The following is a 27,133-nucleotide window of genomic DNA, read 5'->3' as shown; positions in this document are numbered from 1 at the left end:
GACTGGCCCCCGACATCCACAGACTGGCCCTCGACATCCCCAGAGTGGCCCCCACATCTCCAGACTGGCCCCCACATCCACAGACTGGCCCCCACATACTGCACAGCCTGGCCCCCAACATTCAGACTGGCCCCCGACATCCACAGACTGACCCCTACATACTGCACAGACTGGCCCCCGACATACCACTGGCCCCCGACATCCACGGACTGCCCCCCGACATCCCCAGACTGGCCCCCACATCTCCAGACTGCCCCCCACATCCACAGACTGGCCCCCAACATACCACTGGCCCCCGACATCCCCAGACTGGCCCCCACATCCACAGACTGGCCCCCGACATCCCCAGACTGGCCCCCAACATACCACTGGCCCCCCACATCCACAGACTGGCCCCCAACATACCGCTGGCCCCCGACATCAACAGACTGGCCCCCGACATGCCATCGTTGCCGCGCGGAGACTTTGAACTGTGGCGCCGCCCACTGCACTTCACACACACACACACACACACTGGCAGCGGGGGTGGGCGGCTTTCTCTATTGAAGACCAACTTCTGGTCTTCTTAAAAATGGCAGCCGCCGCGGACCTCTAGCGGCCAGTGGTGAAAAATGGGAAATTTGAATTTCCCGGGACAAGCCGAATTTCCCGGGACAAAATTAATTTGGGACAAATGTCCTAATCCCGGGAATGTCCTGGGAAATTCGGGACCATTGGCAACTATGTTCCTACCTCAAGTGGGATTGGTTCAGTCCTGGCAAGGGTTCCCCAGAAAATTGGTTCCTGCCTCAAGTGGGATTGGTCCCTACCTCATCCATTTGTGGTAGGAACCAATTTTCTGGGGAACCCTTGCCAGGACTGGGGGGGGTGCATTTGTATATAATTTTTCTATGTGTGGCGGAAAACGAACCCTACACATCACCCTGAACACACCATCCCCACCGTGAAACATGGTGGTGGCAGCATCATGTGGTGGGGATTCCTTTCTTCAGCAGGGACAGGGAAGCTGGAAGTTGATGGGAAGATGGATGGCGCCAAATACAGGGCAATCTTAGAAGAAAATCTGTTAAAATATGCAAAAGACTTGAGACCGGGGTGGAGGTTCATTTTATGCCACCTCTCAGTGCCCACCAGTGCCACCTCATCAGTTGTTACTTGTCCTGGGGGGAGGGGGGATTTTCATGAACTTACAACATGGGGATTACAGACACTATAATATTTATTATAATGAGATCTCCCCGGATTTCTCCCCCACAACTCTCCTCCCTCCGCTTCCTCTGAGCCTGATCCGTGTCAAATATAACGCAATACATACAGAAATCCATAAAGCAGTGGTCTACTTTTACTGACCCCCCCCCCCCGATCCCTTAGGGTTGGTGTAGGATTGGGGTATAGAGGACTCTCTGCCAGTCACTGATTTTCTATGGCAGAAATCCCCACACTGCCCCCTATAGTGCTGGGAACATACTGCAGCTAGGGTTGCCACCTTTTCTTCAAGCCAAACCCGAATATTTTCACGGCGCATGGCAATTTTTTTTGTAGTACACGCTATAGGATTGTAAAAAACCTTGGGTTACCCAAAAAGAGTAGTAATGAAGTGTGCTACAGTGAACAGTTGCTATAGGGGTGTCCAAACTTTTTTCAAAGAGGGCCAGATTTGATGAAGAGAACATGCGCGAGGGCCGACCATTTTGCCTGACATTCTTTGAACCATTAAAATTCGGTCTAAGTGTGTTCGTTCGAACACTAATACACGGCCCAACAAGAATTCTCTTGCCTTTTTGGCTGTGTGTGTTGAAGAGATGAGCTCAGGCGTGTTATTTGGGTATACCGTATTTATTGCCGAATAAGAGGGAAGTTTCAGGAAAAAACCTTAAAATTTTAAATAAAAAACTGTGAAGCAAAATAAGGGTCAGTGCCCATCTGCGTGCCCACCATTGCTGGGAATGCAGCCCCCACCATTGCCAGCAATGCACCCACCATTGCCAGGAATGCACCCACCATTAGCCAGGAATCAGTGGCGTAACTAGAACCTTCAGGGCCCTGATGCAAGAAACCATGAAGGGCCCCCCTGAACTCCAGTCAGGGCCCTTCCCTCCGAGTCCGGCGGTGTAACTCCTGGGCGTGGTCACAGGTATGACCTTTGTGAGCCCTGTAGTTCCACCACTGGTATCAGTAGTTTTTTTTAAAGCGGAGGTCCACCCTTTAAAAAAGTCCCGGTGGACTCCCGCTTTAATTATTTTTCTTTACATTTTTAGGTGCCCCATTGGGGGACTGTCCCTAGGCAGGATGGGGTCCCCATCCCCAGAAGAGATGAGGTCCTTTTCTCCAGGGCAGATGAAGTTACTGCCCCCAGGTGAGAAGGGGTCCCTGTCCCCAGGGGAGATGGGGGTCCCTGTCCCCACGTGAGAAGGGGGTCCCTGTCCCCAGGGGGAGATGAAGGGGGTATGTAATGGTATGTGGGGGATGGGGTCCTCTCACTCACCATGACCAAGCTGTAGGCCGCGCACTCATCCATGTTGGCCTGGGCTCCAACCAGTGTGCTGGACAGGTGATCAGCATATCTCCCAGAAAGACCTTTCATCATCTTTGTATGACGGGGGAGGAGGGGGGCTGGGCGACAAGCCTGCAGTGTCCTCCGGGGGGCTTTCATAGGGCTGCACTGCATCTGTGTGCTTAAAGATTGTTTACCCGGGAGAAGTATGCAGTGCAGTGTGGGCCGGACTCGGGGGGGGGGGGGGGGGGAGAAAAGACATCGGACTGAGCGGCAATGCATGGAGCAGGAGAGGGGTACTCTGAGGAGCCGGCCGAGGACACAGGTCATGCGGGGAATGCACAACTAAAGAGCAGCCAGTGCGATAGTCGAGCATGGAGCTCTGATAGTCACCCTCCTCCTCCAGCCACCTGTGTGCATGGTGCACTGGTACCCCTAGCTGCCTATACGGCTTCCGGCCATATGTAGAGGAGGCTGCATGGGCCCCCTGCATCACAGGGCCCAGTTGCAGTCGCGACTGCTGCACCCCCTATAGTTGCGCCCCTGCCAGGAATGCAGCCAACATTAGCCAGGAATGCAGCCACCATTAGCCAGGAATGTACTTACCACTGCCATCAGTGCAGCCTTGGAGAGGACATGGAGGGGGCTGGACGAGCGCCAAAGAACAGGAGAATCTCCTGTTTACACAGTGGCCTCTTTAAGAGAAAGTCCCACCTCCTTTGATGGACAGAACAGTCGTCCAATGGCGGAGATGGGACTTCCTATTACAGAGGCTGCCGTGTAAACAGGAAATACTCCTGTGTGCACGGCACTCGTACAGCCTCCTATCTCCAATGCAGCCAGACTATATATCTTTTGTGCCCCCCGGCGCTGGGAGATCATTGGGGGCCACAAAAGATATATATGTTTAGATTACCAGGCGGGCCATTCAGAACCGGACTGCGGTCGGCAATTGGCCCGCGGGCCGGACTTTGGACATGCCTGCTATAGCCAAATTGCATTAAAAGTGGGGGGACTTAAAGGGGCATGATTAAATAAAACAAAAGCATTTAGTGTACCCATGAAATATGATTCGATTAATAAAAGAAATGTCAGTGAAAATAGCCTACCTTAAAAGTGGACACTGTCAGCCAGTAGAGCAGTGGACGGTGTCAGTAGGGCAGTAAATGGTGTCAGTAGGGCAGTGGACAGTGTCAGTAGAGCAGTGGACAGTGTCAGTAGAACAGTAAATGGTGTCAGTAGGGCAGTGGACAGTGTCAGTAAGGCAGTAAATGGTGTCAGTAGAGCAGTGGACAGTGTCAGTAGAGCAGTAAATGGTGTCAGTAGGGCAGTGGACAGTAAAAAAAATAAAAAATAAAAGTGCACACTTAACCTCTGAATATAAATGTGACTTATTAAGAAAATTTATAAATTTTAGTAAAAAACCTAAATCATGGGGATCTAAATATTGTGAATCTAAATAATGTGAAAATCATTTAGTGAAAAATGCTTTCAAAAATCAATCATCAAATAAAAAACAATAAATTTGAAAAACAAAAACCAAAAATGAAAAAATGTATAATGGTGCAACACAGTGTAGAAGATATCCCATGTGAATGTACAACAAAAGTGTAGTCGATCTTGTTTGTTCAAACAAAAATAGTGCTTGACCACGTGGACCCTTCACCTCTGTAAATCAATAGTGAATGGAGGCTTACCAGATCACCGGTCGGTATGCGCAGATACGGACACATAGACATTTCTATGCGGAAAGCCGGAAAACGACCCACTACTTCGGATATCTCGTAATCACCCAATCAGCTCGGATCCTCTCGTAAGCCGGTCTGCGCGGATGCGAACACGTAGGAGTTTCGATACAGGAAGCCGGAAGACAACCCACTCCTTCGAATGCCTCGTAGTCACCAAATCAGCTCAGGTGATCAAATCAGGTGATTACGAGATATCCGAAGTAGTGGGACGTTTTCCGGCTTTCCGCATCGAAACGTCTATGTGTCCGTATCTGCGCATACCGACCGGTGATCTGGTAAGCCTCCATTCACTATTGATTTACAGAGGTGAAGGGTTCACGTGGTCAAGCACTATTTTTGTTTGAACAAACAAGATCGACTACATTTTTGTTGTACATTCACATGGGATATCTTCTACACTGTGTTGCACCATTATACATCTTTTGACTTTTTGATTTTTGTTTTTCAAATTTATTGGACATCTGAGTCACAGACAAATGTTTTTTATTTGATGATTGATTTTTGAAAGCATTTTTCACTAAATGATTTTCACATTATTTAGATTCACAATATTTAGATCCCCATGATTTAGTTTTTTTACTAAAATTTATAAATTTTCTTAATAAGTCACATTTATATTCAGAGGTTAAGCGCTGCACTTTTATTTTTTCTGTTTCGTTGTGCCCAGTATCCTGGTTATAGTGTTCAGCTGCTGATTTTTAATTTAATTTTCTTACTAAGCGCAGATTTTCTACTTCTTTCTAGAGTAGTGGACAGTGTCAGTAGAGCAGAGGACGGTGTCAGTAGAGCAGTGGACGGTGTCAGTAGGGCAGAGGACGGTGTCAGTAGGGCAGAGGACGGTGTCAGTAGGGCAGTGGACGGTGTCAGTAGGTAAGAGGACGGTGTCAGTAAGTAAGAGGACGGTGTCAGTAGAGCAGTGGACGGTGTCAGTAGAGCAGTGGACGATGTCAGTAGGTAAGAGGACGGTGTCAGTAGGTAAGAGGACGATGTCAGTAGGTAAGAGGACGGTGTAATTAGGGCAGAGGACGGTGTCAGTAGGGCAGAGGACGGTGTCAGTAGGGCAGTAAATGGTGTCAGTAGGGCAGAGGACGGTGTCAGTAGGGCAGAGGACGGTGTCAGTAGGGCAGTGGACGGTGTCAGTAGGGCAGTGGACGGTGTCAGTAGGTAAGAGGACGGTGTCAGTAGGTAAGAGGACGGTGTCAGTAGAGCAGTGGACGGTGTCAGTAGAGCAGTGGACGGTGTCAGTAGATAAGAGGACGGTGTCAGTAGGTAAGAGGACGATGTCAGTAGGTAAGAGGACGGTGTCATTAGGGCAGAGGACGGTGTCAGTAGGGCAGAGGACGGTGTCAGTAGGGCAGTGGACGGTGTCAGTAGGTAAGAGGACGGTGTCAGTAGAGCAGTGGACGGTGTCAGTAGGTAAGAGGACGGTGTCAGTAGGTAAGAGGACGATGTCAGTAGGTAAGAGGACGGTGTCAGTAGGGCAGAGGACGGTGTCAGTAGGGCAGTAAATGGTGTCAGAAGGGCAGTGGACAGTGCCAGTAGAGCAGTAAATGTTGTCAGTAGGGCAGTGGACAGTGTCAGTAGAACAGTGGACAGTGTCAGTAGAACAGTAAATGGTGTCAGTAGGGCAGTGGACAGTGTCAGTAAGACAGTAAATGGTGTCAGTAGGGCAGTAAATGGTGTCAGTAGAGCAGTGGACAGTGCCAGTAGAGCAGTAAATGGTGTCAGTAGGGCAGTGGACGGTGTCAGTAGAGCAGAGGACGGTGTCAGTAGGGCAGAGGACGGTGTCAGTAGGGCACAGGATGGTGTCAGTAGAGCAGTAAACGGTGTCAGTAGGGCAGTAAACGGTGTCAGTAGACCAGAGGATGGTGTCAGTAGGACAGTGGACGGTGTCAGTACGGCAGAGGACGGTGTCAGTAGGGCAGAGGACGGTGTCAGCAGGGCAGTGGACGGTGTCAGCAGGGCAGTGGACGGTGTCAGCAGGGCAGAGGACGGTGTTAGCAGGGCAGAGGACGTTGTCACCTGGTGAGAACTGTATATATGGATGCTGTCTGGGGAGTGGAGAACAGTATATATGGGGGGACTGTATATATGGATAGTGTATGGAGGAGGGTGTATGTATAGTGTATGGTGGGGGGAGGGGTGTGTGTAAATGGTGTCAGTAGAGCAGTAAACAGTGTCAGTAGGGCAGTAAATGGTGTCAGTAGGGCAGTAAATGGTGTCAGTAGAGCAGTAAATGGTATCAGTAGGGCAGTGGACGGTGTCAGTAGGGCAGTGGACAGTGTCAGTAGGGCAGAGGATGGTGTCAGTAGGGCATAGGACGGTGTCAGTAGGGCAGTGGACGGTGTCAGTAGGGCAGTGGACGGTGTCAGTAGGGCAGAGGACGCTGTCAGTAGGGCAGAGGACGGTGTCAGTAGGGCAGTGGACGGTGTCAGTAGGGCAGTGGACGGTGTCAGTAGGGCAGTGGACGGTGTCAGTAAGGCAGTGGACGGTGTCAGTAGAGCAGTGGACGGTGTCAGTAGGGCAGTGGACGGTGTCAGTAGAGCAGTGGACGGTGTCAGTAGGGCAGAGGACGGTGCTAGTAGAGCAGTGGACGCTGTCAGTAGGGCAGAGGACGCTGTCAGTAGGGCAGAGGACGCTGTCAGTAGGGCAGAGGACGCTGTCAGTAGGGCAGAGGACGGTGTCAGTAAGGCAGTGGACGGTGTCAGTAGGACAGAGGACGGTGTCAGTAGGGCAGTGGACGGTGTCAGTAGGGCAGTGGACGGTGTCAGTAGAGCAGTGGACGGTGTCAGTAGGGCAGAGGACGGTGCTAGTAGAGCAGAGGACGGTGTCAGTAGGGCAGAGGACGGTGTCAGTAGGGCAGAGGACGGTGTCAGTAGAGCAGAGGACGGTGTCAGTAGGGCAGAGGACGGTGTCAGCAGGGCAGTGGATGGTGTCAGTAGAGCAGTGGACGGTGTCAGTAGAGCAGTGGACGGTATCAGTAGGGCAGTGGACGGTGTCAGTAGGGCAGAGGACGGTGTCAGTAGAGCAGAAAATGGTGTCAGTAGGGCAGAAAAGGTTGTCAGTAGGGCAGAGGACGGTGTCAGTAGGGCAGAGGACGGTGTCAGTAGAGCAGAGGACGGTGTCAGTAGAGCAGTAAACGGTGTCAGTAGGGTAGAAAATGGTGTCAGTAGGGCAGAAAATGGTGTCAGTAGACCAGAGGACAGTGTCAGTAGGGCAGAGGACGGTGTCAGTAGGGCAAAGGACGGTGTCAGTAGGGCAGAGGACGGTGTCAGTAGGGCAGAGGACGGTGTCAGTAGAGCAGAGGACGGTGGCAGTAGGGCAGTGGACGGTGTCAGTAGAGCAGAGGACGGTGTCAGTAGGGCAGTAAATGGTGTCAGTAGAGCAGAGGACGGTGTCCGTAGGGCAGAGGACGTGTCAGTAGGGCAGAGGACGGTGTCAGTAGGGCAGAGGACGGTGTCAGTAGAGCAGTAAACGGTGTCAGTAGGGCAGTAAACGGTGTCAGTAGGGCAGAAAGCGGTGTCAGTAGGGCAGAAAACTGTGTCAGTAGACCAGAGGATGGTGTCAGTATGACAGTGGACGGTGTCAGTAGGGCAGAGGACGGTGTCAGCAGGGCAGTGGACGGTGTCAGCAGGGCAGAGGACGGTGTCAGCAGGGCAGAGGACGTTGTCACCTGGTGAAAACTGTATATATGGATGCTGTCTGGGGAGTGGAGAACAGTATATATGGGGGGACTGTATATATGGATAGTGTATGGAGGAGGGTGTATGTATAGTGTATGGTGGGGGGAGGGGTGTTTGTAAATGGTGTCAGTAGAGCAGTGGACGGTGTCAGTAGAGCAGTAAACAGTGTCAGTAGGGCAGTAAATTGTGTCAGTAGGGCAGTAAATGGTGTCAGTAGAGCAGTAAATGGTATCAGTAGGGCAGTGGACGGTGTCAGTAGGGCAGTGGACGGTGTCAGTAGGGCAGAGGACGCTGTCAGTAGGGCAGAGGACGGTGTCAGTAGGGCAGAGGACGGTGTCAGTAGGGCAGTGGACGGTGTCAGTAGGGCAGTGGACGGTGTCAGTAGGGCAGAGGACGGTGTCAGTAGGGCAGAGGACGGTGTCAGTAGGGCAGAGGATGGTGTCATTAGGGCAGAGGAGGGTGTCAGTAGGGTAGAGGAGGGTGTCAGTAGGGCAGAGGACGGTGTCAGTAGGGCAGTGGACGGTGTCAGTAGGGCAGTGGACGGTGTCAGTAGGGCAGTGGACGCTGTCAGTAGGGCAGAGGACGCTGTCAGTAGGGCAGTGGACGGTGTCAGTAGGGCAGTGGACGGTGTCAGTAGGGCAGAGGACGGTGTCAGTGGAGCAGAGGACGGTGTCAGTAGGGCAGAGGACGGTGTCAGTAGAGCAGTGGACGGTGTCAGTAGGGCAGTGGACGGTGTCAGTAGGGCAGTGGACGGTGTCGGTAGAGCAGTGGACGGTGTCGGTAGGGCAGTGGACGGTGTCAGTAGGGCAGTGGACGGTGTCAGTAGGGCAGTGGACGGTGTCAGTAGGGCAGACGACGGTGTCAGTAGGGCAGAAAATGGTGTCAGTAGGGCAGAAAATGTTGTCAGTAGACCAGAGGACGGTGTCAGTAGGGCAGAGGACGGTGTCAGTAGAGCAGTAAACGGTGTCAGTAGGGCAGAAAATGGTGTCAGTAGGGCAGAAAATGGTGTCAGTAGACCAGAGGACCGTGTCAGTAGGGCAGAGGATGGTGTCAGTAGAGCAGAGGACGGTGGCAGTAGGGCAGTGGACGGTGTCAGTAGAGCAGAGGACGGTGTCAGTAGGGCAGTAAATGGTGTCAGTAGAGCAGAGGACGGTGTCCGTAGGGCAGAGGACGTGTCAGTAGAGCAGAGGACGGTGTCAGTAGGGCAGAGGACGGTGTCAGTAGGGCAGAGGACGGTGTCAGTAGGGTAGTGGACGGTGTCAGTAGGGTAGTGGACGGTGTCAGTAGGGCAGAGGACGGTGTCAGTAGGGCAGAGGACGGTGTCAGTAGGGCAGCAAATGGTGTCAGTAGGGCAGAGGACGGTGTCAGTAGGGCAGTAAATGGTGTCAGTAGAGCAGAGGATGGTGTCAGTAGGGCAGTGGACGGTGTCAGTAGGGCAGAGGACGGTGTCAGTAGAGCAGAGGACGGTGTCAGTAGGGCAGAGGACGGTGTCAGTAGGGCAGTGGAAGGTGTCAGTAGAGCAGTGGACGGTGTCAGTAGAGCAGTGGACGGTGTCAGTAGGGCAGTGGACGGTGTCAGTAGGGCAGTGGACGGTGTCAGTAGGGCAGAGGACGGTGTCAGTAGAGCAGAAAATGGTGTCAGTAGGGCAGAAAATGTTGTCAGTAGGGCAGAGGACGGTGTCAGTAGGGCAGAGGACGGTGTCAGTAGAGCAGAGGACGGTGTCAGTAGAGCAGTAAACGGTGTCAGTAGGGTAGAAAATGGTGTCAGTAGGGCAGAAAATTGTGTCAGTAGACCAGAGGACAGTGTCAGTAGGGCAGAGGACGGTGTCAGTAGAGCAGTGGACGGTGGCAGTAGGGCAGTGGACGGTGTCAGTAGGGCAGAGGACGGTGTCAGTAGGGCAGAGGACGGTGTCAGTGGAGCAGAGGACGGTGTCAGTAGGGCAGAGGACGGTGTCAGTAGAGCAGTGGACGGTGTCAGCAGGGCAGTGGACGGTGTCAGTAGGGCAGTGGACGGTGTCAGTAGAGCAGTGGACGGTGTCAGTAGGGCAGTGGACGGTGTCAGTAGGGCAGTGGACGGTGTCAGTAGGGCAGACGACGGTGTCAGTAGGGCAGAAAATGGTGTCAGTAGGGCAGAAAATGTTGTCAGTAGACCAGAGGACGGTGTCAGTAGGGCAGAGGGCGGTGTCAGTAGAGCAGTAAACGGTGTCAGTAGGGCAGAAAATGGTGTCAGTAGGGCAGAAAATGGTGTCAGTAGACCAGAGGACCGTGTCAGTAGGGCAGAGGATGGTGTCAGTAGAGCAGAGGACGGTGGCAGTAGGGCAGTGTACGGTGTCAGTAGAGCAGAGGACGGTGTCAGTAGGGCAGTAAATGGTGTCAGTAGAGCAGAGGACGGTGTCCGTAGGGCAGAGGACGTGTCAGTAGAGCAGAGGACGGTGTCAGTAGGGCAGAGGACGGTGTCAGTAGGGCAGAGGACGGTGTCAGTAGGGCAGAGGACGGTGTCAGTAGGGTAGTGGACGGTGTCAGTAGGGCAGAGGACGGTGTCAGTAGGGCAGAGGACGGTGTCAGTAGGGCAGTAAATGGTGTCAGTAGAGCAGAGGATGGTGTCAGTAGGGCAGTGGACGGTGTCAGTAGGGCAGAGGAAGGTGTCAGTAGGGCAGAGGAAGGTGTCAGTAGGGCAATGGACGGTGTCAGTAGGGCAGTGCACGGTGTCAGTAGGGCAGAGGATGGTGTCAGTAGGGCAGAGGACGGTGTCAGTAGGGCAGTAAATGGTGTCAGTAGGGCAGTCAATGGTGTCAGTAGGGCAGAGGACGGTGTCAGTAGAGCAGTAAATGGTGTCAGTGGGGCAGAGGATGGTATCAGTAGAGCAGTAAATGGTGTCAGTAGGGCAGAGGACAGTGTCAGTAGAGCAGAGGACGGTGTCAGTAGGGCAGTAAATGGTGTCAGTAGGGCAGAGGACGGTGTCAGTTGGGCAGTGGAAGGTGTCAGTAGAGCAGAGGACTGTGTCAGTAGGGCAGTGGACGGTGTCAGTAGGGCAGAGGACGGTGTCAGTAGGGCAGAGGACGGTGTCAGTAGGGCAGTGGACGGTGTCAGTAGGGCAGAGGACGGTGTCAGTAGGGCAGAGGAGGGTGTCAGTAGAGCAGTGGACGGTGTCAATAGGACAGAGGACGGTGTCAGTAGGGCAGTGGACGGTGTCAGTAGGGCAGTGGACGGTGTCAGTAGGGCAGTGGACGGTGTCAGTAGAGCAGTGGACGGTGTCAGTAGGGCAGAGGGCGGTGTCAGTAGAGCAGTAAACGGTGTCAGTAGGGCAGAAAATGGTGTCAGTAGACCAGAGGACCGTGTCAGTACGGCAGAGGATGGTGTCAGTAGAGCAGAGGACGGTGGCAGTAGGGCAGTGTACGGTGTCAGTAGAGCAGAGGACGGTGTCAGTAGGGCAGTAAATGGTGTCAGTAGAGCAGAGGACGGTGTCCGTAGGGCAGAGGACGTGTCAGTAGAGCAGAGGACGGTGTCAGTAGGGCAGAGGACAATGTCAGTAGGGCAGAGGACGGTGTCAGTAGGGTAGTGGACGGTGTCAGTAGGGCAGAGGACGGTGTCAGTAGGGCAGAGGACGGTGTCAGTAGGGCAGAGGACGGTGTCAGTAGGGCAGTAAATGGTGTCAGTAGAGCAGAGGATGGTGTCAGTAGGGCAGTGGACGGTGTCAGTAGGGCAGAGGAAGGTGTCAGTAGGGCAGAGGAAGGTGTCAGTAGGGCAGTGGACGGTGTCAGTAGGGCAGTGCACGGTGTCAGTAGGGCAGAGGATGGTGTCAGTAGGGCAGAGGACGGTGTCAGTAGGGCAGTAAATGGTGTCAGTAGGGCAGTCAATGGTGTCAGTAGGGCAGAGGACGGTGTCAGTAGAGCAGTAAATGTTGTCAGTGGGGCAGAGGATGGTATCAGTAGAGCAGTAAATGGTGTCAGTAGGGCAGAGGACAGTGTCAGTAGAGCAGAGGACGGTGTCAGTAGGGCAGTAAATGGTGTCAGTAGGGCAGAGGACGGTGTCAGTTGGGCAGTGGAAGGTGTCAGTAGAGCAGAGGACTGTGTCAGTAGGGCAGTGGACGGTGTCAGTAGGGCAGAGGACGGTGTCAGTAGGGCAGAGGACGGTGTCAGTAGGGCAGTGGACGGTGTCAGTAGGGCAGAGGACGGTGTCAGTAGGGCAGAGGAGGGTGTCAGTAGAGCAGTGGACGGTGTCAGTAGGGCAGTCGACGGTGTCAGTAGGGCAGTGGACGGTGTCAGTAGAGCAGTGGACGGTGTCAGTAGAGCAGTGGACGGTGTCAGTAGGGCAGAGGACGGTGCTAGTAGAGCAGAGGATGGTGTCAGTAGGGCAGAGGACGGTGTCAGTAGGGCAGAGGACGGTGTCAGTAGGGCAGAGGACGGTGTCAGTAGGGCAGGGGACGGTGTCAGTAGGGCAGTGGACGGTGTCAGTAGGGCAGAGGACGGTGTCAGTAGGGCAGAGGACGGTGTCAGTAGGGCAGTGGATGGTGTCAGTAGGGCAGAGGACGGTGTCAGTAGGGCAGAGGACGGTGTCAGTAGAGCAGTGGACGGTGTCAGTAGGGCAGTGGACGGTGTCAGTAGGGCAGTGGACGGTGTCAGTAGGGCAGAGGACGGTGTCAGTAGGGCAGTGGACGGTGTCAGTAGGGCAGAGGACGGTGTCAGTAGGGCAGTGGACGGTGTCAGTAGAGCAGTGGACGGTGTCAGTAGGGCAGTGGACGGTGTCAGTAGGGCAGTGGACGGTGTCAGTAGGGCAGACGACGGTGTCAGTAGGGCAGAAAATGGTGTCAGTAGGGCAGAAAATGTTGTCAGTAGACCAGAGGACGGTGTCAGTAGGGCAGAGGACGGTGTCAATAGAGCAGTAAACGGTGTCAGTAGGGCAGAAAATGGTGTCAGTAGGGCAGAAAATGGTGTCAGTAGACCAAAGGACCGTGCCAGTAGGGCAGAGGATGGTGTCAGTAGAGCAGAGGACGGTGGCAGTAGGGCAGTGGACGGTGTCAGTAGAGCAGAGGACGGTGTCCAGAAAATGGTGTCAGTAGGGCAGAAAATGGTGTCAGTAGACCAGAGGACCGTGTCAGTAGGGCAGAGGATGGTGTCAGTAGAGCAGAGGACGGTGGCAGTAGGGCAGTGGACGGTGTCAGTAGAGCAGAGGACGGTGTCAGTAGGGCAGTGGACGGTGTCAGTAGGGCAGTGGACGGTGTCAGTAGGGCAGTGGACGGTGTCAGTAGGGCAGTGGACGGTGTCAGTAGAGCAGAGGACGGTGCTATTAGAGCAGAGGATGGTGTCAGTAGGGCAGAGGACGGTGTCAGTAGGGCAGAGGGCGGTGTCAGTAGGGCAGGGGACGGTATCAGTAGGGCAGTGGACGGTGTCAGTAGGGCAGAGGACGGTGTCAGTAGGGCAGAGGACGGTGTCAGTAGGGCAGTGGACGGTGTCAGTAGGGCAGAGGACGGTGTCAGTAGGGCAGAGGACGGTGTCAGTAGAGCAGTGGACGGTGTCAGTAGGGCAGTGGACGGTGTCAGTAGGGCAGACGACGGTGTCAGTAGGGCAGAAAATGGTGTCAGTAGGGCAGAAAATGTTGTCAGTAGACCAGAGGACGGTGTCAGTAGGGCAGAGGACGGTGTCAGTAGAGCAGTAAACGGTGTCAGTAGGGCAGAAAATGGTGTCAGTAGGGCAGAAAATGATGTCAGTAGACCAGAGGACCGTGTCAGTAGGGCAGAGGATGGTGTCAGTAGAGCAGAGGACGGTGGCAGTAGGGCAGTGGACGGTGTCAGTAGGGCAGAGGACGGTGTCAGTAGGGCAGTGGACGGTGTCAGTAGAGCAGTGGACGGTGTCAGTAGGGCAGTGGACGGTGTCAGTAGGGCAGTGGACGGTGTCAGTAGGGCAGTGGACGGTGTCAGTAGGGCAGTGGACGGTGTCAGTAGGGCAGACGACGGTGTCAGTAGGGCAGAAAATGTTGTCAGTAGGGCAGAAAATGTTGTCAGTAGACCAGAGGACGGTGTCAGTAGGGCAGAGGACGGTGTCAGTAGAGCAGTAAACGGTGTCAGTAGGGCAGAAAATGGTGTCAGTAGGGCAGAAAATGGTGTCAGTAGACCAGAGGACCGTGTCAGTAGGGCAGAAGATGGTGTCAGTAGAGCAGAGGACGGTGGCAGTAGGGCAGTGGACGGTGTCAGTAGAGCAGAGGACGGTGTCAGTAGGGCAGTAAATGGTGTCAGTAGAGCAGAGGACGGTGTCCGTAGGGCAGAGGACGTGTCAGTAGAGCAGAGGAGGTGTCAGTAGGGCAGAGGACGGTGTCAGTAGGGCAGAGGACGGTGTCAGTAGGGCAGAGGATGGTGTCAGTAGGGTAGTGGACGGTGTCAGTAGGGCAGAGGACGGTGTCAGTAGGGCAGAGGACGGTGTCAGTAGGGCAGTAAATGGTGTCAGTAGGGCAGAGGACGGTGTCAGTAGGGCAGTAAATGGTGTCAGTAGAGCAGAGGATGGTGTCAGTAGGGCAGTGGACGGTGTCAGTAGGGCAGAGGACGGTGTCAGTAGAGCAGAGGACGGTGTCAGTAGGGCAGTGGAAGGTGTCAGTAGAGCAGTGGACGGTGTCAGTAGAGCAGTGGACGGTGTCAGTAGGGCAGTGGACGGTGTCAGTAGGGCAGTGGACGGTGTCAGTAGGGCAGTGGAAGGTGTCAGTAGAGCAGTGGACGGTGTCAGTAGAGCAGTGGACGGTGTCAGTAGGGCAGAAAATGGTGTCAGTAGGGCAGAAAATGGTGTCAGTAGACCAGAGGACCGTGTCAGTAGGGCAGAGGATGGTGTCAGTAGAGCAGAGGACGGTGGCAGTAGGGCAGTGGACGGTGTCAGTAGGGCAGAGGACGGTGTCAGTAGGGCAGTGGACGGTGTCAGTAGAGCAGTGGACGGTGTCAGTAGGGCAGTGGACGGTGTCAGTAGAGCAGTGGACGGTGTCAGTAGGGCAGTGGACGGTGTCAGTAGGGCAGTGGACGGTGTCAGTAGGGCAGTGGACGGTGTCAGTAGGGCAGACGACGGTGTCAGTAGGGCAGAAAATGTTGTCAGTAGGGCAGAAAATGTTGTCAGTAGACCAGAGGACGGTGTCAGTAGGGCAGAGGACGGTGTCAGTAGAGCAGTAAACGGTGTCAGTAGGGCAGAAAATGGTGTCAGTAGGGCAGAAAATGGTGTCAGTAGACCAGAGGACCGTGTCAGTAGGGCAGAAGATGGTGTCAGTAGAGCAGAGGACGGTGGCAGTAGGGCAGTGGACGGTGTCAGTAGAGCAGAGGACGGTGTCAGTAGGGCAGTAAATGGTGTCAGTAGAGCAGAGGACGGTGTCCGTAGGGCAGAGGACGTGTCAGTAGAGCAGAGGAGGTGTCAGTAGGGCAGAGGACGGTGTCAGTAGGGCAGAGGACGGTGTCAGTAGGGCAGAGGATGGTGTCAGTAGGGTAGTGGACGGTGTCAGTAGGGCAGAGGACGGTGTCAGTAGGGCAGAGGACGGTGTCAGTAGGGCAGTAAATGGTGTCAGTAGGGCAGAGGACGGTGTCAGTAGGGCAGTAAATGGTGTCAGTAGAGCAGAGGATGGTGTCAGTAGGGCAGTGGACGGTGTCAGTAGGGCAGAGGACGGTGTCAGTAGAGCAGAGGACGGTGTCAGTAGGGCAGTGGAAGGTGTCAGTAGAGCAGTGGACGGTGTCAGTAGAGCAGTGGACGGTGTCAGTAGGGCAGTGGACGGTGTCAGTAGGGCAGTGGACGGTGTCAGTAGGGCAGAGGACGGTGTCAGTAGAGCAGAAAATGGTGTCAGTAGGGCAGAAAATGTTGTCAGTAGGGCAGAGGACGGTGTCAGTAGGGCAGAGGACGGTGTCAGTAGAGCAGAGGACGGTGTCAGTAGAGCAGTAAACGGTGTCAGTAGGGTAGAAAATTGTGTCAGTAGACCAGAGGACAGTGTCAGTAGGGCAGAGGACGGTGTCAGTAGAGCAGTGGACGGTGGCAGTAGGGCAGTGGACGGTGTCAGTAGGGCAGAGGACGGTGTCAGTAGGGCAGAGGACGGTGTCAGTGGAGCAGAGGACGGTGTCAGTAGGGCAGAGGACGGTGTCAGTAGAGCAGTGGACGGTGTCAGTAGGGCAGTGGACGGTGTCAGTAGGGCAGTGGACGGTGTCAGTAGAGCAGTGGACGGTGTCAGTAGGGCAGTGGACGGTGTCAGTAGGGCAGTGGACGGTGTCAGTAGGGCAGACGACGGTGTCAGTAGGGCAGAAAATGGTGTCAGTAGGGCAGAAAATGTTGTCAGTAGACCAGAGGACGGTGTCAGTAGGGCAGAGGACGGTGTCAGTAGAGCAGTAAACGGTGTCAGTAGGGCAGAAAATGGTGTCAGTAGGGCAGAAAATGGTGTCAGTAGACCAGAGGACCGTGTCAGTAGGGCAGAGGATGGTGTCAGTAGAGCAGAGGACGGTGGAAGTAGGGCAGTGTACGGTGTCAGTAGAGCAGAGGACGGTGTCAGTAGGGCAGTAAATGGTGTCAGTAGAGCAGAGGACGGTGTCAGTAGGGCAGAGGACGGTGTCAGTAGGGCAGAGGACGGTGTCAGTAGGGTAGTGGACGGTGTCAGTAGGGCAGAGGACGGTGTCAGTAGGGAAGAGCACGGTGTCAGTAGGGCAGAGGACGGTGTCAGTAGGGCAGTAAATGGTGTCAGTAGGGCAGAGGACGGTGTCAGTAGGGCAGAGGATGGTGTCAGTAGGGCAGTAAATGGTGTCAGTAGAGCAGAGGATGGTGTCAGTAGGGCAGTGGACGGTGTCAGTAGGGCAGGGGAAGGTGTCAGTAAGGCAGAGGAAGGTGTCAGTAGGGCAGTGGACGGTGTCAGTAGGGCAGTGGACGGTGTCAGTAGGGCAGAGGATGGTGTCAGTAGGGCAGAGGACGGTGTCAGTAGGGCAGTAAATGGTGTCAGTAGGGCAGTCAATGGTGTCAGTAGGGCAGAGGACGGTGTCAGTAGAGCAGTAAATGGTGTCAGTGGGGCAGAGGATGGTGTCAGTAGAGCAGTAAATGGTGTCAGTAGGGCAGAGGACAGTGTCAGTAGAGCAGAGGACGGTGTCAATAGGGCAGTAAATGGTGTCAGTAGGGCAGAGGAAGGTGTCAGTTGGGCAGTGGAAGGTGTCAGTAGAGCAGAGGACTGTGTCAGTAGAGCAGTGGACGGTGTCAGTAGGGCAGAGGACGGTGTCAGTAGGGCAGAGGACGGTGTCAGTAGGGCAGTGGACGGTGTCAGTAGGGCAGAGGACGGTATCAGTAGGGCAGAGGAGGGTGTCAGTAGAGCAGTGGACGGTGTCAATAGGACAGAGGACGTTGTCAGTAGGGCAGTGGACGGTGTCAGTAGGGCAGTGGACGGTGTCAGTAGAGCAGTGGAAGGTGTCAGTAGAGCAGAGGACTGTGTCAGTAGGGCAGTGGACGGTGTCAGTAGGGCAGAGGACGGTGTCAGTAGGGCAGAGGACGGTGTCAGTAGGGCAGTGGACGGTGTCAGTAGGGCAGTGGACGGTGTCAGTAGGGCAGTGGACGGTGTCAGTAGGGCAGTGGACGGTGTCAGTAGGGCAGAGGACGGTATCAGTAGGGCAGAGGAGGGTGTCAGTAGGGCAGTGGACGGTGTCAGTAGGGCAGTGGACGGTGTCAGTAGAGCAGTGGACGGTGTCAGTAGGGCAGAGGACGGTGCTAGTAGAGCAGAGGATGGTGTCAGTAGGGCAGAGGACGGTGTCAGTAGGGCAGAGGACGGTGTCAGTAGGGCAGGGGACGGTGTCAGTAGGGCAGTGGACGGTGTCAGTAGGGCAGAGGACGGTGTCAGTAGGGCAGAGGACGGTGTCAGTAGGGCAGTGGATGGTGTCAGTAGGGCAGAGGACGGTGTCAGTAGGGCAGAGGACGGTGTCAGTAGAGCAGTGGACGGTGTCAGTAGGGCAGTGGACGGTGTCAGTAGGGCAGTGGACGGTGTCAGTAGGGCAGAGGACGGTGTCAGTAGGGCAGTGGACGGTGTCAGTAGGGCAGAGGACGGTGTCAGTAGGGCAGTGGACGGTGTCAGTAGAGCAGTGGACGGTGTCAGTAGGGCAGTGGACGGTGTCAGTAGGGCAGTGGACGGTGTCAGTAGGGCAGACGACGGTGTCAGTAGGGCAGAAAATGGTGTCAGTAGGGCAGAAAATGTTGTCAGTAGACCAGAGGACGGTGTCAGTAGGGCAGAGGACGGTGTCAGTAGAGCAGTAAACGGTGTCAGTAGGGCAGAAAATGGTGTCAGTAGGGCAGAAAATGGTGTCAGTAGACCAGAGGACCGTGTCAGTAGGGCAGAGGATGGTGTCAGTAGAGCAGAGGACGGTGGCAGTAGGGCAGTGGACGGTGTCAGTAGAGCAGAGGACGGTGTCAGTAGGGCAGTGGACGGTGTCAGTAGGGCAGTGGACGGTGTCAGTAGAGCAGTGGGCGGTGTCAGTAGGGCAGAGGACGGTGCTAGTAGAGCAGAGGATGGTGTCAGTAGGGCAGAGGACGGTGTCAGTAGGGCAGAGGACGGTGTCAGTAGGGCAGGGGACGGTGTCAGTAGGGCAGTGGACGGTGTCAGTAGGGCAGAGGACGGTGTCAGTAGGGCAGAGGACGGTGTCAGTAGGGCAGTGGACTGTGTCAGTAGGGCAGAGGACGGTGTCAGTAGGGCAGAGGACGGTGTCAGTAGAGCAGTGGACGGTGTCAGTAGGGCAGTGGACGGTGTCAGTAGGGCAGAGGACAGTGTCAGTAGAGCAGTGGACGGTGTCAGTAGGGCAGTGGACGGTGTCAGTAGGGCAGTGGACGGTGTCAGTAGGGCAGACGACGGTGTCAGTAGGGCAGAAAATGGTGTCAGTAGGGCAGAAAATGTTGTCAGTAGACCAGAGGACGGTGTCAGTAGGGCAGAGGGCGGTGTCAGTAGAGCAGTAAACGGTGTCAGTAGGGCAGAAAATGGTGTCAGTAGGGCAGAAAATGGTGTCAGTAGACCAGAGGACCGTGTCAGTAGGGCAGAGGATGGTGTCAGTAGAGCAGAGGACGGTGGCAGTAGGGCAGTGTACGGTGTCAGTAGAGCAGAGGACGGTGTCAGTAGGGCAGTAAATGGTGTCAGTAGAGCAGAGGACGGTGTCCGTAGGGCAGAGGACGTGTCAGTAGAGCAGAGGACGGTGTCAGTAGGGCAGAGGACGGTGTCAGTAGGGCAGAGGACGGTGTCAGTAGGGCAGAGGACGGTGTCAGTAGGGCAGAGGACGGTGTCAGTAGGGTAGTGGACGGTGTCAGTAGGGCAGAGGACGGTGTCAGTAGGGCAGAGGACGGTGTCAGTAGGGCAGTAAATGGTGTCAGTAGGGCAGAGGACGGTGTCAGTAGGGCAGAGGACGGTGTCAGTAGGGCAGAGGACGGTGTCAGTAGGGCAGTAAATGGTGTCAGTAGAGCAGAGGATGGTGTCAGTAGGGCAGTGGACGGTGTCAGTAGGGCAGAGGAAGGTGTCAGTAGGGCAGAGGAAGGTGTCAGTAGGGCAGTGGACGGTGTCAGTAGGGCAGTGGACGGTGTCAGTAGGGCAGAGGATGGTGTCAGTAGGGCAGAGGACGGTGTCAGTAGGGCAGTCAATGGTGTCAGTAGGGCAGAGGACGGTGTCAGTAGAGCAGTAAATGGTGTCAGTGGGGCAGAGGATGGTGTCAGTAGAGCAGTAAATGGTGTCAGTAGGGCAGAGGACAGTGTCAGTAGAGCAGAGGACGGTGTCAGTAGGGCAGTAAATGGTGTCAGTAGGGCAGAGGACGGTGTCAGTTGGGCAGTGGAAGGTGTCAGTAGAGCAGAGGACTGTGTCAGTAGGGCAGTGGACGGTGTCAGTAGGGCAGAGGACGGTGTCAGTAGGGCAGAGGACGGTGTCAGTAGGGCAGAGGACGGTGTCAGTAGGGCAGTGGACGGTGTCAGTAGGGCAGAGGACGGTATCAGTAGGGCAGAGGAGGGTGTCAGTAGAGCAGTGGACGGTGTCAATAGGACAGAGGACGGCGTAAGTAGGGCAGTGGACGGTGTCAGTAGGGCAGTGGACGGTGTCAGTAGAGCAGTGGACGGTGTCAGTAGGGCAGAGGACGGTGCTAGTAGAGCAGAGGATGGTGTCAGTAGGGCAGAGGACGGTGTCAGTAGGGCAGAGGACGGTGTCAGTAGGGCAGGGGACGGTGTCAGTAGGGCAGTGGACGGTGTCAGTAGGGCAGAGGACGGTGTCAGTAGGGCAGAGGACGGTGTCAGTAGGGCAGAGGACGGTGTCAGTAGGGCAGAGGACGGTGTCAGTAGGGCAGGGGACGGTGTCAGTAGGGCAGTGGACGGTGTCAGTAGGGCAGAGGACGGTGTCAGTAGGGCAGTGGATGGTGTCAGTAGAGCAGAGGGCGGTGTCAGTAGGGCAGTGGACAGTGTCCGTAGAGCAGTGGACCGTGTCAGTAGGGCAGTGGACGGTGTCAGTAGGGCAGAGGACGGTGTCAGTAGGGCAGTGGACGGTGTCAGTAGGGCAGAGGAAGGTGTCAGTAGGGCAGTGGACGGTGTCAGTAGGGCAGTGGACGGTGTCAGTAGGGCAGAGGATGGTGTCAGTAGGGCAGAGGACGGTGTCAGTAGGGCAGTCAATGGTGTCAGTAGGGCAGAGGACGGTGTCAGTAGAGCAGTAAATGGTGTCAGTGGGGCAGAGGATGGTGTCAGTAGAGCAGTAAATGGTGTCAGTAGGGCAGAGGACAGTGTCAGTAGAGCAGAGGACGGTGTCAGTAGGGCAGTAAATGGTGTCAGTAGGGCAGAGGACGGTGTCAGTTGGGCAGTGGAAGGTGTCAGTAGAGCAGAGGACTGTGTCAGTAGGGCAGTGGACGGTGTCAGTAGGGCAGAGGACGGTGTCAGTAGGGCAGAGGACGGTGTCAGTAGGGCAGAGGACGGTGTCAGTAGGGCAGTGGACGGTGTCAGTAGGGCAGAGGACGGTATCAGTAGGGCAGAGGAGGGTGTCAGTAGAGCAGTGGACGGTGTCAATAGGACAGAGGACGGCGTCAGTAGGGCAGTGGACGGTGTCAGTAGGGCAGTGGACGGTGTCAGTAGAGCAGTGGACGGTGTCAGTAGGGCAGAGGACGGTGCTAGTAGAGCAGAGGATGGTGTCAGTAGGGCAGAGGACGGTGTCAGTAGGGCAGAGGACGGTGTCAGTAGGGCAGGGGACGGTGTCAGTAGGGCAGTGGACGGTGTCAGTAGGGCAGAGGACGGTGTCAGTAGGGCAGAGGACGGTGTCAGTAGGGCAGAGGACGGTGTCAGTAGGGCAGAGGACGGTGTCAGTAGGGCAGGGGACGGTGTCAGTAGGGCAGGGGACGGTGTCAGTAGGGCAGTGGACGGTGTCAGTAGGGCAGTGGACGGTGTCAGTAGGGCAGTGGATGGTGTCAGTAGGGCAGAGGACGGTGTCAGTAGGGCAGTGGACGGTGTCAGTAGAGCAGTGGACCGTGTCAGTAGGGCAGTGGACGGTGTCAGTAGGGCAGTGGACGGTGCCAGTACGGCAGAGGACGGTGTCAGTAGGGCAGTGGACGGTGTCAGTAGGGCAGAGGGGTGTGTGTATAGTGCAGGCATCACTAAATGGCGGACCGCGGTTCGGTTCCGGCCCCAGCAGCCATATTTCCCGGACCGCAGCCTCACCAAATAGTGTGTCCTCTCCCCGCCGCTGACTCGCCTGCCTGCCTTGTACTCCTATGTTCACAGCATGGCAGGTGCAGCGTGCACGGGTCTGTCCCTTCAGTATCGGATCGCTGCCCTGCCCCCTCCTCACACTGCCTGTCTTATACATAAAAGATGAGAAGCGCAGCGGCTCTGCAAAGTGTTTGGCACTTTTTAAGTTAAGAAGCAGGTGATTGGTTGCTACGCAGCGGGGAGGTCTCAGCAATCAATCACTCACCTATAATGTGAAAAGTCCCACCCATTGTCCATGGCTGCAGTGCTTTCTGTCTTGTGTTATTAAGGTAGGGCTCTGTGGGGAGGGGAGAGTGCTGTGCAGGACAGGAGTCTGCTATTGATCGGATGGGGGTCTGTGATGGGGTGTCAGTCTCTAATGGGGTGTCAGTATTTGATATGGGGGCCAGTCTGTGATGGGGGTCAGTCGGTTACGGGGGCCAGTCTGTGATGGGGGTCAGTCGGTGATGGGGGTCAGTCGGTGATGGGGCCAGTCTGTGATGGGGGGCCAGTCTGTAATGAGGTCAGTCTGTTACGGGGGCCAGTCTGTGATGGGGGTCAGTCTGTAATGAGGTCAGTCTGTGATGGGGGTCAGTCTGTAATGAGGTCAGTCTGTGATGGAGGTCAGTCTGTAATGAGGTCAGTCTGTAATGAGGTCAGTCTGTGATGGGGGACCAGTCTGTGATGGGGGTCAGTCTGTAATGAGGTCAGTCTGTAATGAGGTCAGTCTGTGATGGGGGGCCAGTCTGTGATGGGGGCCAGTCTGTGATGGGGGTCAGTCTGTAATGGGGGTCAGTCTGTAATGGGGTCAGTCTGTAATGAGGTCAGTCTGTGATGGGGGGCCAGTCTGTGATGGGGGGTCAGTCTGTGATGGGGGGCCAGTCTGTGATGGGGGGCCAGTCTGTGATGGGGGGCCAGTCTGTGATGGGGGGCCAGTCTGTGATGGGGGGCAGTCTGTGACGGGGGTCAGTCTGTGATATGGGGGTCAGTCTGTGACGGGGGTCAGTCTGTTACGGGGGTCAGTCTGTGATGGGGGGGCCAGTCTGTGATGGGGGGCCAGTCTGTGATGGGGGCCAGTCTGTAATGAGGTCAGTCTGTGATGGGGGGCCAGTCTGTGATGGGGGACCAGTCTGTGATGGGGGCCAGTCTGTGATGGGGGTCAGTCTGTGATGGGGGTCAGTCTGTGATGGGGGGCCAGTCTGTGATGGGGGGCCAGTCTGTTACGGGGGCCAGTCTGTTACGGGGGGCCAGTCTGTTACGGGGGGCCAGTCTGTGATGGGGGTCAGTCTGTAATGAGGTCAGTCTGTGATGGGGGTCAGTCTGTGATGGGGGTCAGTCTGTGATGGGGGTCAGTCTGTGATATGGGGGCCAGTCTGTGATGGGGGGTCAGTCTGTGATATGGGGGCCAGTCTGTGATGGGGGGCCAGTCTGTGATGGGGGTCAGTCTGTGATATGGGGGTCAGTCTGTGATATGGGGGTCAGTCTGTGATATGGGGGCCAGTCTGTGATATGGGGGCCAGTCTGTGATGGGGGGCCAGTCTGTGATGGGGGGCCAGTCTGTGATATGGGGGCCAGTCTGTGATATGGGGGGCCAGTCTGTGATTGGGGCCAGTCTGTGATGGGGGTCAGTCTGTGATATGGGGGCCAGTCTGTGATGGGGGGCCAGTCTGTGATATGGGGGCCAGTCTGTGATGGGGGGCCAGTCTGTGATGGGGGCCAGTCTGTGATGGGGGTCAGTCTGTAATGAGGTCAGTCTGTGATATGGGGGTTAGTCTGTGATATGAGGGTCAGTCTGTGATGGGGGGCCATTCTGTTACGGGGGGGCCAGTCTGTGATGGGGGGCCTGTCTGTGATGGGGGGCCATTCTGTTACGGGGGGGCCAGTATGTGATGGGGGCCAGTCTGTGATAGGGGGGCCAGTCTGTGATAGGGGGGCCAGTCTGTAATGAGGTCAGTCTGTGATGGGGGGCCAGTCTGTAATGAGGTCAGTCTGTGATGGGGGTCAGTCTGTGATGGAGGTCAGTCTGTAATGAGGTCAGTCTGTGATGGGGGTCAGTCTGTGATATGGGGGTCAGTCTGTGATATGGGGGGCCATTCTGTTACGGGGGGCCAGTCTGTTACGGGGGGGCCAGTCTGTTACGGGGGGCCAGTCTGTTACGGGGGGCCAGTCTGTTACGGGGGGCCAGTCTGTTACGGGGGGCCAGTCTGTTACGGGGGGCCAGTCTGTTACGGGGGGCCAGTCTGTTACAGGGGTCAGTCTGTGATGGGGGTCAGTCTGTAATGAGGTCAGTCTGTGATGGGGGTCAGTCTGTGATATGGGGGTCAGTCTGTGATATGGGGGGCCATTCTGTTACGGGGGGCCAGTCTGTGATGGGGGGGCCTGTCTGTAAAGGCGGGTCAGCCGATGAATGATGGGATAAGTCTGTGATGAGGGTCAGTCTTTGATGGGGGGTTTGTGAATAAGGGGCCTGTGATGTGGAGGATATCATGTGGATTCATAGCACCAATATGACACTCGGACCCCCGCTAGAAGAAAATTTTTCTGACCAGACCCCCGTGAAGTTTAATTCACTACCCCTGGTATAGTGTATGGTGGGGGGAGTCTGCAGCACATCTACCCAGAGGCACTAGGAAAGGCCTGCTGAATGTGGATTATAAATGACGTATTTTTGGTGACTGAGCACCTTCTCCTCATCTTCTCACCACACATCACACTATAATATAGAGACACAGACCCCTCCTCCTCTGTACCTGGGCGAAGTCATTATGGAGAATTTCCTGTCACATTTCCCGGAAATTTCCATTCAAATCCTGGCCAATGCGATAGTTCCCCAAAATGGTCTCCTCCTACTACGCATTTGTCAGATTCTCGGGCGACGCATGCGTAGTAGAGCCCTGAAAAACTGGCCTCCTCGTACGCAGTAGCGTTGCGAAAAACGGCTAATGCGCATGCGTCGGATTTCCGGGCGACGCATGCGCAGTAGAGTCCCATCACATAGCGTCCGTTCTCAACTGCGCATGCGCAGTACGCATTACAACCCATCACATACCACTCTCCGGAAATTGCCGAAAATAAACAGCGGATCATTCACGCATGCGCACTTCTCATTAAATCGCCTCACAACCACCCGCACGTTCACGAGGCTCGTACAATCTACAAAAGGGGCGTGGTTTTGGGCGGTTATGCACGCTCCATTATGTAATGCACAGTGTGTAGGGCGGTGAAGAGGGCGGATACTACATGCTTTTTAACACTTCTAAGGGCCAGTGTGTGGGGCAGTGAGAAACAAACGTGACGCATGCGCACTTCGCAACGGACACTTTCTGATAGCCATGCAGTGTGGGCGGTGATAAGGGCACATGACGCATGCGCAGTTCCAAATGGACACTTTATGATAGTCATGCAGTGTGGGCGGTGATAAGGGCACATGACGCATGCGCAGTTCCAAATGGACACTTTCTGATAGTCATACAGTGTGGGCGGTGATAAGGGCACATGACGCATGCGCAGTTCCAAATGGACACTTTCTGATAGTCATGCAGTGTGGGCGGTGATAAGGGCACATGACGCATGCGCAGTTCAAACGGACACTTTCTGATAGTCATGCAGTGTGGGCGGTGATAAGGGCACATGACGCATGCGCAGTTCCAAATGGACACTTTATGATAGTCATGCAGTGTGGGCGGTGATAAGGGCACATGACGCATGCGCAGTTCCAAATGGACACTTTCTGATAGTCATGCAGTGTGGGCGGTGATAAGGGCACATGACGCATGCGCAGTTCCAAATGGACACTTTATGATAGTCATGCAGTGTGGGCGGTGATAAGGGCACATGACGCATGCGCAGTTCCAAATGGACACTTTATGATAGTCATGCAGTGTGGGCGGTGATAAGGGCACATGACGCATGCGCAGTTCCAAATGGACACTTTCTGATAGCCATGCAGTGTGGGCGGTGATAAGGGCACATGACGCATGCGCAGTTCAAACTGACACTTTCTGATAGCCATGCAGTGTGGGCGGTGATGAGGATGGGACCTCCTATTGTCTGTCTTTCTGTGGTGCGGTGAGAATCAAGAAAAAAACTAACGAATGCGGCGCATGCGTAATTTGCACCGGACACTTTTCGATAGCCATCGTTTTTGACCAAAAAAAATAATAACGGAAGGGCCAGTGTGTGGGGCGGTTATAAAGGGGGATGCTTCTATGTTCTTATAACAACCTGTCACTACACAACAATGCCTCCTGCTATTGAGTCATAATCCTATATTTTATGTTTTTAACATATTTCAAATTTGTTCTGAATTATTATTGATTTTGTTATATATTCCCCTATGTGTGCCTATATAACAATGCGTCCTGCTATTTAATCCTAATCTTTCTTTTTTTCTTTTTAATATTTGTTATTTACGGTATTCCCAATATTTATTTATTTATATATTACCCTACCTGTGCTCATACAACAATGCGTCCTGCTTTTTATTACTAATCTTTATTTATTTATGTTTTATATTTAATATTAATTCCCAAAATGTATTTATTTCTATATTAACCTATGTGTGGCAAAATAACAATGCGTCCTGCTATTTATTCCTAATCTTTAATTTTTTATATATTACCCTATATGTGCCTACCGTATTTATCGGCGTATAACACATACTTTTTTCCCCTTAAAATAGGGGGAAAATCATGGGTGCGTGTTATACGCCGATCCCCCCCCCACCGACTGTGTAGCGCCGCCGACATTTACCGAGCTGAGCCGAGTGTACTGTGTACTCGGCTCCGCTCTCAGTCATGCCCAGTCCCGCCTCCTAGCCTTTACGTCCCGCCATTGGCCCGGTGTTGTGTCCATCACAGGAGCCAGGACAAAGGGACGGGGGCGTTACTGCGAGCAGAGCCGAGTAGACGAGTACCCTCGGCTCGGCTCGGTCTATGTCGGCGGCGGGAGGAGCCGAAGATCTCGACGGCGGCGGCGGGAGGAGCTGAAGATCTTGACGGCAGCGGCGGGAGGAGCCGAAGATGGCGGCAGCGGTAAATTTAAAACTAACCATACTGCAATTTTGTGGAAGGCTGCAGGGGGACAGTGTAGGGCTGCAGGGGGACAGTGTAGGGCTGCAGGAGAACAGTGTAGCGCTGCAGGAGAACAGTGTAGGGCTGCAGGGGGACAGTGTAGGGCTGCAGGGGGACAGTGTAGGGCTGCAGGGGGACAGTGTAGGGCTGCAGGAGAACAGTGTAGGGCTGCAGGAGAACAGTGTAGGGTTGCAGGGGGACAGTGTAGGGCTGCAGGAGAACAGTGTAGGGTTGCAGGGGGACAGTGTAGGGCTGCAGGAGAACAGTGTAGGGCTGCAGGAGAACAGTGTAGGGCTGCAGGAGAGCAGTGTAGGGCTGCAGGAGAACAGTGTAGGGCTGCAGGAGAACAGTGTAGGGTTGCAGGGGGACAGTGTAGAGCTGCAGGAGAACAGTGTAGGGTTGCAGGGGGACAGTGTAGGGCTGCAGGAGAACAGTATAGGGCTGCAGGAGAACAGTGTAGGGCTGCAGGAGAA

General features: G+C 55.0%; 1 protein-coding gene across 1 annotated transcript in view; it reads right to left on the bottom strand.

Moving 5' to 3' along the window:
- Nucleotides 1-24,462, bottom strand: part of LOC143958853 (DC-STAMP domain-containing protein 2-like) — a 45,468-nt gene extending 21,006 nt beyond the window's left edge. The window contains exon 1 of the mRNA XM_077467834.1: nucleotides 24,339-24,462. The gene's annotated coding sequence lies outside the window, so the exon portion shown is untranslated. The remainder of the gene's footprint in view (nucleotides 1-24,338) is intronic.
- Nucleotides 24,463-27,133: the final 2,671 nt, after the last annotated feature.

Source organism: Lithobates pipiens, unplaced genomic scaffold (assembly GCF_037356315.1).
Source record: "Lithobates pipiens isolate NorthernLeopardFrog02 unplaced genomic scaffold, aLitPip1_a1.2 Scaffold_62, whole genome shotgun sequence".
Classification (NCBI taxonomy): Eukaryota; Metazoa; Chordata; class Amphibia; order Anura; family Ranidae; genus Lithobates; species Lithobates pipiens.
The sequence above is the reverse complement of the archived record's forward strand: the minus strand, read 5'-3'. Positions and strand labels throughout refer to the sequence as shown.